We start from the raw sequence: 10,000 nt of genomic DNA, 5'->3' as shown, positions 1-10,000 counted from the left end.
GATATTTGTTTGATCATTTATTATCGATAATAATCGATCGAAGGAAGAAGAAATTTTTGTTCGAAATTTTCCTAAAGATACGAATTGTTCGAAGGCTCACACACATAAAAAACAAAATGTATATCTATGGTATATATAGCATGTCGATTATGATTGTTCTGAGATCTTTTCTTTGAAAAGTTATGATTTTCTTTTCAAACGACAAATCATACTTGAAAGATCTTAAATGGCAACAGACAACCAAATTTAATATTATACGAAAGATTCTTTTAATTATTTTTACGTTGGTTCCTCTTTTTTTTTTTTTCTTTCTTTTATAATTTTGAATCACTAATTTTCGAAAAAAAAAGTCAATGAGTTTCGAAGTTTCAGGTTGGAAAGAATTTTTACCTTATTTTCTTTTAAGTTAAATTTGTTTTTTTAATTTTAATTGAAATCCTTTCAAAATTTGTTTACACCCCTATATCCGTGCGATAATCAAGTTTTTTGTTCGATATTACGTCGAATATTATGCAAAAGAGAAAATACTCTATATATGTATAAATATGGTTGAGATAGTTAACGTTTAAAAATTTTTTTTTTTTAATTTACGATGAATTAATTAAATTCAGGATCGACAAATACGATTTATGGCAAGGACAGGGTTCACATAAGAGAATTTTTGGAATTTTCAAATTTAAAACAACTGAAAGATATATTGTTTATAAACGTAATAAGTCGCATGAGTCGTACAATTTCATGCTATTTTTTTACGAATCATTTTTTTCTTTTTTATTATTATATTTCTCTAAATAACTTATAACATATCATCGTAGAAATTTATGTATTTAAAGCTATCATTGAACTAATTTTATTATCGTCCTTGTTTAATTGTTCAATGATGAAAATCTAAAAAATATTTCGACTTAGGAAACTATTTCTGATGGTATATTTAATGCAAGATTTTATTCAATAAGAAATCCATTAGAATCCTTTTCAGGGATAGGATGTTAATCGAATTATCTGTAAATTCGATTAAAACTTCATAATAATTCTTTTAAATGATAAAATAGAAAATTACCTATACACCTTTCTCTCGTTATCATAAAGAAAAAGTACATACAGACACACACACATACACACACACACACATATATATATATATACATATATACATACACACTTATACATACCTACGCACATACATATTGGACTATACATATACATTATGCATATGTGTACGCACACACACTCACGCACGTACACACGCGCACGCAGCACGCACGCACATGCCTATACATATATATGTATAGACATGTATATATACACACATATATATTTCTATACGTATATATATATATATATATATATATATATTATATATAGCCGTTCTAGTTTATCTCGTAGAAGGAAGATTGAACATATCCTTAATGGAAGTAACACCACATGGGACCCGATCTCGCTCGGTTATATCTTACGCAGATACGCTTTGGAATGGAATTTCGTATCCACTTGCTCTTCTCTATCGCATCGACACTCGCTTTGAGAAAGAATTTAATCAGTCTCTATTCGAGGATGGAATATAGAATACTTTATCCTTTCCCTTTCTCTTTTCTATTTCTCTTCTTTTATGTGTATCTATATATATATATATATATATATATATATATATATATATATATATATATATATACACACACACACACACACATATATATATATATATATATACGTATCTATGTACTTACATACGTATATATGTATGTCATTATTTTCCCGAAGAAACACATTCGAAACTTAGTTCTTGTATATTTCTATATAAAACAAGTTCTCTTTTTACTCAGTAGTTTTACTACTCGTCGAATGAAAATATCCGATAGCGTTATTTCAATGATACATACATATGATGTAGATATGTATTTATGTAAACTTGAGAAATCGTTGAAAAACATTTTCCTGATTACGAAAAAGAGAGAGAGAGACAGAGAGAGAGAGAGAGAGAGAGAGAGAGAGAGAGAGAGAGAGAGAGAATATGATGAATATGGTGAATGTTTATTAATTGAATTATTGTTCGAATCAATTTTATTGGAATAATATCTTTTCTTTAGAAAATATTATTTTCTACGAGTGTTTTGTCAATAAAGAATAAATCATATCGTTGGAATATTGAATGAGAGTATAAATATAAAATTATTATAGTAATGTAGACAAAGCTGATATAGACATTTTTCTTTTTCTTTTTTTTTTCTCTCTCTTTTTTTTTGTTTCTTTCTTCTTTTATATCCGTCTCTGAAATCTGTAAAAAAAGCTTTTTGAAACGAATGATTAAATTAATAATCGTCACGTTTAATTCATCTTCTAGAGTATCGATATTTTATCTTTTTCTTTTTCTTTTTTTTTTTTTTTTTTTTTTTTTTTTTTTTTTTTTTTTTTTTTTTTTTTTATTGAAAATATTTACGATTCTTTCCGATTGTTAATCTGAGAGATATCTCATATAATTTTATTGAAACGTAAATATCAAATAAATTCGACGCTTTTGAAAATGAAAGAAGAACTTTTTTCTATAATATTCGTTAGGTTCGTTCTATTAATTTAAAAAGGAAAATGAAATTCAAATACGTGAAAAGAGGATTTTAAAAACACAGCAAAGCTGTATACAACGTGTGTACTTTCTCGGTTATAATCTTCTTCGATTATCGATACTTTTCGCTACCTTAAAGGGAAGAATATTTCAATAAACTTTCCTCTCTCTCTCTCTCTCTCTCTCTCTCTCTTTCTTTTTTTCTCTTTTCCTCTTTCCCTTTCTTTTTCTATCTTTCTCACACTAACTAACTTTTCTATTCCTTTTAGTTTTAATTTCTTTAAACTTCTGATAACTCTTACGTAGATTTTAGTTTGAAAATTAAATTTATTTCGTTACAGGTAATGAATAAAGTCATCTCTTATATATAAAAATATATATCTAGGATTGAATAAATTATTAATTATTTCATACTAATAATATAACATAAACAATACGCATACATACATACACATGTAAATATATACCATTTTAATAAATCATAATGTTTCACTTCACCTTCCCCATCTATTATTGTTTTTATTATATTTATATATTCTCTTTGAATTTGCCGAAATAGTCGGTCCTTCAAATCATTCGTAGAGAAAAATCAATAGGAAGATGCTTAATGAAACATTATATATAAAAATTTCAATAAACAATGATTGATTCATTGATCTGATCTGGTTTAATGTATTGATTTACCTTTTACATTTTATTAATTTATAAATAAATTAAAAAGAAATTTGGCAAGTAATGACTCGCTTATTCACTAAATGAATAATAATGACTTTCATCACCCCCAATAAACGTCATCGTATTATGACATCTAAGTCACGTCAATGTAAGTAGCTAAGAATGTAGAAGTGATATACTGAAGATTTCTACTAAAACTTTTACTCCCGATTTTACGTCTCTAACACTTTTGCCCTTTCAACGTATACGTAATGTAACATTTGCGACTCCATTATGGCTGGGTCGGCTAAGATAAGTCAAAGGTCAGGGCCTTTATATATAGATCCTCAAAAACACTTGGCTCCATAATATTAGCAATCACCAACATTTCAGAACCTTGAGTTTTTATTATTATTATTATTATTATTATTATTATTATTATTATTATTATTATTATTATTATTATTATTATTATTATTATTATTGTTCTCATTTTCGTATCATCCACGAATGGTCTTATTCTTTCGAAAATGATTGAACCGAGTTTCATAATAAGTTCGATCGTTCCTTTTTCTTTTGAAGAATGAACAAAATATTTTTTTATATATTTTTAGGATAACTAATTTCTGTATATACGTATTGCATATATAGGGTGTCCCTTTTATCTCGAAAAATTGGAATATCTTCGTCAAAAATGTTTTTCATATATTTCTTTGATATAAAAGAATATTTTTTTTTTTTTTCGTTTAGTCAAATGACGGAGAAATTTTTCAAAGCCGAATAAATTTGTTTAAATGTAGTTCGATGATATTCGTCGAAACAAATTTAAGAACGTGTTATACAAGATCATTTATTATTATAAAATATTACAAGTTATATTACAAATTTGTAAGTTCCTAAAGAATATAACACTGTATCATCGGTAGTCTGGTGATTAGCTTGCATGCAGTAAACAAAGGCTGAACTTCTTATCTCCCTTTATCCTTCTCAAACTACTGATTTAAGTAAACGAAGTTTATTTCTTAAGAAGTTTGGCCTTTGTTCATAGCATGCAGCCTAACAATCAACAAACAGCGATACAGGATTATAATCCTTAGAGATTCATAAATTTATAATTCACTTTATAATGTTTTACAATAATAAATGACCTTGTAAGGCATATTGTCATGTTCAGGCAATTCGTCTGAACAACTATGTCAACGAACTATGAAAAGACAAAAAAATTATATATTATGTATATATATATATATATAAAAGAATGAATGTGAATTTAAATTTGAAATTTCCTCTGTCAGTAGATCTTGAAAAAAAAATAATTACCAGGAAAAAAAGAAAATAAAAGAAAATAATTTAATGCATTGATAAATGGCTTAGATATCATAGCAATTGTAAATTAACAAGTCGGATTATCGTAATTATTTTTTATTTCCATATACTTCCTATTTGTTTTATTAATGGTATGTATATATTTGTTTATTTTTTTTTCTCCCTATATTTCCTATAATCTTGTATTTTATTTTGTATCTTATTAAAATAAGATTAAATACAAAAATTACTTTGTATTATTTTATCTCTTATATATTATATGGTATGATTTTGTACGTATATATTGTTACCCTAATATAATTTGAATTGATCATTTTTCGAAAACTATAATTGGCTATGAGAATTATAATATAGTTTAATCATGTCATCAATTAATTTATATTTGTTTACTATTGCTCGATGTATCATTTTTTCAATTTGTGTATTTTGTGTCTTTAATTGTTTATTTATACTGTCTATTTATTTATATCATATCATTGTTGTCTTTTTGTCTATTTAACATTTTCAATCAACATTTTGTGTCAATCCATCGTCTATTATCATGTTATCTTTGTTGATGCATTTTTAATAATTTAATGTTATCCTGTATTGCTATATATCCTTTCGTTTCTTCCTTTTTTTTCTTCTTCTTGTTATTATTATTCTTTCTCTAAAATTTATAAACCTTCATTTTTCTCTATATTCTACGTCAACGATTTTCAAAATATGTTCCACAAAATGAACAAATAAAAATTTTAGTGATTCCGCGTGACAATCCGATGATTGAATTATATTGGGACGGTCAAATTTTATGTTATTTTTGTTAGGGATTCTTTTCTTTTCTTTTTTTTTTTTTATAAACTTTTGTTTCATCGAATAATATCTAAGTCAAGTAACGTAACAATATTTCGTTTCATTTGATATGTCATTAAAGAGGAATAGGTTTGTTGTAAAAAAAAAAAATATATATATATATATATATATATAAAGGGATCTGCGACCTTTGAAAAATTGTTTTCGATCAAAAAAGGTTTGGAAAGAGCAGATTTCTACGAGATTTTTAGTTAGTTAAATGGAGTGTAAGTTCATTGTAAAGGTTATAAATGGAATCTGTATTACAAATGGTTACAAATGGGTATTGAAATTTTTTAATAATACCACCGCACGTATTCAATAACTTATTTTGTATTTCTGTATTCATAGATTTTTGTATTTTATAAGTTATATGTTTTTAATATTTTTTATGTCGTATATTTTCTATTTTTTGTGGGTGAAATAAGATTATGTGATTCCTTTTTTTAAAATTACTATTTGTACTATTTTCGTTTAATAAACTTTTATATTTTTATATTTTTTTACTTTTATTTTATGTTATATGATTCTGAGGACTCAATGTTATTTTTATCTTTTCTAATCGTTATTTTTCTAAATCTATTTCATACGTTAACGGAGTAATATTTCAGTATAGTTTGACACTTACATATTTTCTATTATTATTTCTAATTGATATTTGTAATATCATTATTTTTGTAATGATTTTTTTTTTCTGATCACTGAAGCATATTTTAATTGCGTATATTTATTATTGTTTTGTTTCATCTCAAATTTTTACGATTGATTAAAGTTTAAAAATATATCTCCTTTATTTGCTTTAATTTTTAATTTTTTCTTCTTATTATTTACAAAAGTAGTATTTTATATTTTCTATTTGTTTTCTATTTGCAGTTCGGTTATGTCTATTAGTTACCTTTTTTTCCTTGTTGTTTAGTGTGATACATGTTTTTGGGTAATACATTTTGTATTAGAACGGTTCTGTTTAGTTTAGTTTAGTTTAGGTATTCCGTGTTTGTGTTTGTCCAGTTAATTATTTCGGAAGAGTATGTCAACAACGGAATTGCGTTGATATTTATGACTATTGTGAAAGTTTTAGTGTTAAGTTTTGTTTTAATTGTGGATACTCAGTTGTTCTTGTATTTTCTTTTTCTGTTATTTTTGTTTGTATTGTCTTATAATCCAATTGTGTGTGTGTGTGTGTGTGTATGTGTATGTTTGTATGTGTGCATATGTTCTTTTTTGTCAGTTTGTGAGTTTTGTGAGTTTGTGAATTCTCAATTCATTATTCGTACATTTCAATCGATCTTTAATGTTTCAATTAATTCTAAGTGTAATGTTCCAATTAATTCTCTTGTTATGCTTGCAACCATGTAACTGATTCGTTATCTTTTTCTTTTTTCTTTTTTTTTTGTTTTTTTTTTTTGTCATCAATGATAGGACATTTATCTTTGTTTTTGCTATGATAGTTTAGTAAAATTACTTTTCGTCGTTCAGGAAAATATTATTTTGTTCGTTCGTATTTATTTCATTTCTAGACTTTTTTAAAACTATAGTTTCATTTCATCTGACAATATTTTCGATTTGTTCACGTTTTCTTTCTTTCTCATATTTTTGATCGTATTCCTTTAGTTAATCTTATTTTCGGATTTATCGTCATTTATGGATTGAATGAGTCATCCTATATTCTGTCTTATTTTTTCAATTTTATTTTATATCTTCATTTTTTCATTTTCTGACTTTACCTTTTTTATTCATCAGATTAAGAGTTTGGTTAAGCAGCAACATTATATATGCTCTACTATATATATATATATATATATATATATATATATATATATATATATATATATATACATAGTACATAATAGTATATAATTGTTTCATGGATTTTATTTGGTCGGTTAAAATGATCAATGCAATATTATTAATACGTTATTATTATTGTTTCATATTCTTATTTATCGTATCAAAATCGAGATAGAAATCGTTCATTCCATCGGATTTATTCGTTCGCGTTTACTTTGTGATTTTGTTTCGTCATTTTCCCATTTATTATCTTCTCTATCTGTTATTTCGCGTGAGTGACATCGGAACCCAACGGTATTTGTGTAAATGTCGATGAGAATGATAGTGCGCGTTAGATCGCGGTTATATTGGCATTAGTGACGGGGATGATGGGATTATAATTTCATACGTGTATAATGTAACTTTCTTTTTTGATATTTCGAATTGTGTGTCCCGATATAGTGACATAGTGCCGTTGATTTATTATTGAACGTTTTTGATCTACTAATCCTTTTTTCCGTCCATATGATGTTTTTGTGTCAATTTTGTAAAGGTTCTTCAAAAAAAAAAAAAAAAAAAAAAAAAAATAAATAAATAAAAAGTGTTGGGAGCAACTATCGTCAGTATTCATGATTACAATCGTTTCCCAATCTGTTAGTTATATATCTAGCTATAGTATAGAAAGGTATAACATGCCGATTGTGTTTATCGCTTCGAGCTATGGCACTGTTGTGCGACTACATTGTTTTCGATGTTTGCAGGAACATACTCTCTTTCTCTCTCTCTCTCTCTCTCTCTCTCTCTCTCTCTCTCTCTCTCTCTCTCTCTCTCTCTCTATCCATCTATCTCTCTCTTAAAACATTTTGAACTTTGTCGGACTGGTTATTATTATTGTCGGCAGTAGCATTTTGGTTGGCTTTCGTTACGCCAGTTTAGTCAGTAAGACCACTATAGTCAGGCATGCTGTCACCACCAACGATGTCTCCCGGGTATTCAAAATCAACCATAAATAGGGACTGCTCATTCCGTAATATTTTTCTTAATTTATTATCTCCGTTTGTTAAGGGTAGTTTTTCCTTTCTCCTTTGCTCTCCCGTATTCTCTCCTTCCCCACAATAACTCACCCTTTTACGACGGACAGGAAATATCATGAGTCAATAACTCTTTTTCAGAATCTATACTGGATTTATTATTATTATTATTATTATTATTATTATTATTATTATTATTATTATTATTATTATTATTATTATTGGGTTGTTCGGAAAGTAATTTCGTTTTTTTCCCGACAGAGGATTTAATTGTATTTTTTTGCACCTAACTTCACACTTAAGCCACATAATCATTATATGTTTTGAGAGCTAATATAGCAAGGCTTGTGTGTGAAAAAGTCCAATTGATCCTACGCAGTAGTTTTTGGTTGGTGTCCTTTTAAATATGGAGAGCAATAAGCAGCATTTTCGTCATATTTTACTTTTTTACTATAGAAAAGGTAAAAATGTTGTTCAAGTCAGAAAGAAATTAACCGATGTGTATGGAGAAGATGTGTTGATAGTACGCCAGTGCCAGAACTACTTTGCAAAATTTCGATCCGGCAATTTTAATGTCGAAAATGCACCACGTTCTGGAAGGCCGGTTGAAGCTGATAAAGACACGATAAAGGCATTAATTGATGCAAACCGGCAAATAACAACACGTGAGATCGGTGAGAGATTAAATTTATCAAATTCAACTGTTTATGACCACTTGAAAGGCCTGGGTTGAACCCCGAAGCTCGATATATGGGTTCCCCATGTTCTCACGGAGAGAAATTTGTGTCGTCGCGTTGACGTCTGTGATTCGCTTCTCAAACGTCACGAAAATGATCCATTTTGGAAGCGCATCATTGCTGAGGACGAAAAATGGGTTGTATATAACAATATCAAATGCAAGAGATCATGGAACAAAAAAGATGAACCGGCTCAAAGCATTTTCAAAGCCAATATCCATCAAAAAGAAATCGTTTTTTTTTTGAGATTTTACCGGATAACACAACAATTAATTCGGAAGTCTACTGTCATCAGCTAGATAAACTGAATGATGCACTTCAACAGAAAAGGCCAGAATTAATCAAAAGAAAAGGTGTAGTGTTCCACCAAAATAATGCGAGACCTCATACAAGTTTGGTCTCTCGCCAAAAGCTTTTACAGCTTGAATGGGATACAATGCCACACCCACCATATTCTCCAGATCTGACACCTTCGGATTATTATTTGTTCCGGTCACTACAAAATTTTTTAGACAGTAAAACCTTCACTTCAAATGAGGAGGTCAAAAACCACCTCGATCAGTTTTTTGCTAGCAAAGACCAAAAATTTTATGAGCGTGGAATCATGCTACTACCAGAAAGATAGCAAAAGGTATTGGACCAGAATGTCCAATATATAATTTAATAAAATATTTGTTCATTATACGAAAATTGTCTTTCATTTTTACGAAAAAAAGAAAAACGAAATGACTTTCCGAACGACCCAATATATTATATAATATTATTATAACGGACGTTCTCACGACCCCTCCTCCCCTTTTTTTAGGACGGAATATTGAGATATAACCGGTACTAGTAAATACAAGTTCTTATTATCGCTATTGTGAATCGAGATGCATTCGTTGATCTTATTATTGCTGTAGTCTGAAGTACTATTCTTCTTTTGGAGAGCTAAATGTACACGAAGGATGCATTCGTTGATCTTATTATTGCTGTAGTCTGAAGTACTATTCCTCTTTTGGAGAGCTAAATGTACACGAAAGATGGGAAAGTCTTGTAGACTTTCGCGCAAATTTTTCGAGATTACCATGGTCGCAAATGTAATAATGGGAGAC

General features: G+C 28.0%; 1 protein-coding gene across 7 annotated transcripts in view; it reads left to right on the top strand.

Annotated features, from left to right (window-relative positions):
- LOC124955512 (zwei Ig domain protein zig-8-like) overlaps positions 1–10,000 on the top strand; it is a 198,940-nt gene that overhangs the window by 148,050 nt on the left and 40,890 nt on the right. The window lies entirely within an intron of this gene.

This window comes from Vespa velutina, chromosome 18, assembly GCF_912470025.1.
Source record: "Vespa velutina chromosome 18, iVesVel2.1, whole genome shotgun sequence".
Taxonomy (NCBI): Eukaryota; Metazoa; Arthropoda; class Insecta; order Hymenoptera; family Vespidae; genus Vespa; species Vespa velutina.
The sequence above is the reverse complement of the archived record's forward strand: the minus strand, read 5'-3'. Positions and strand labels throughout refer to the sequence as shown.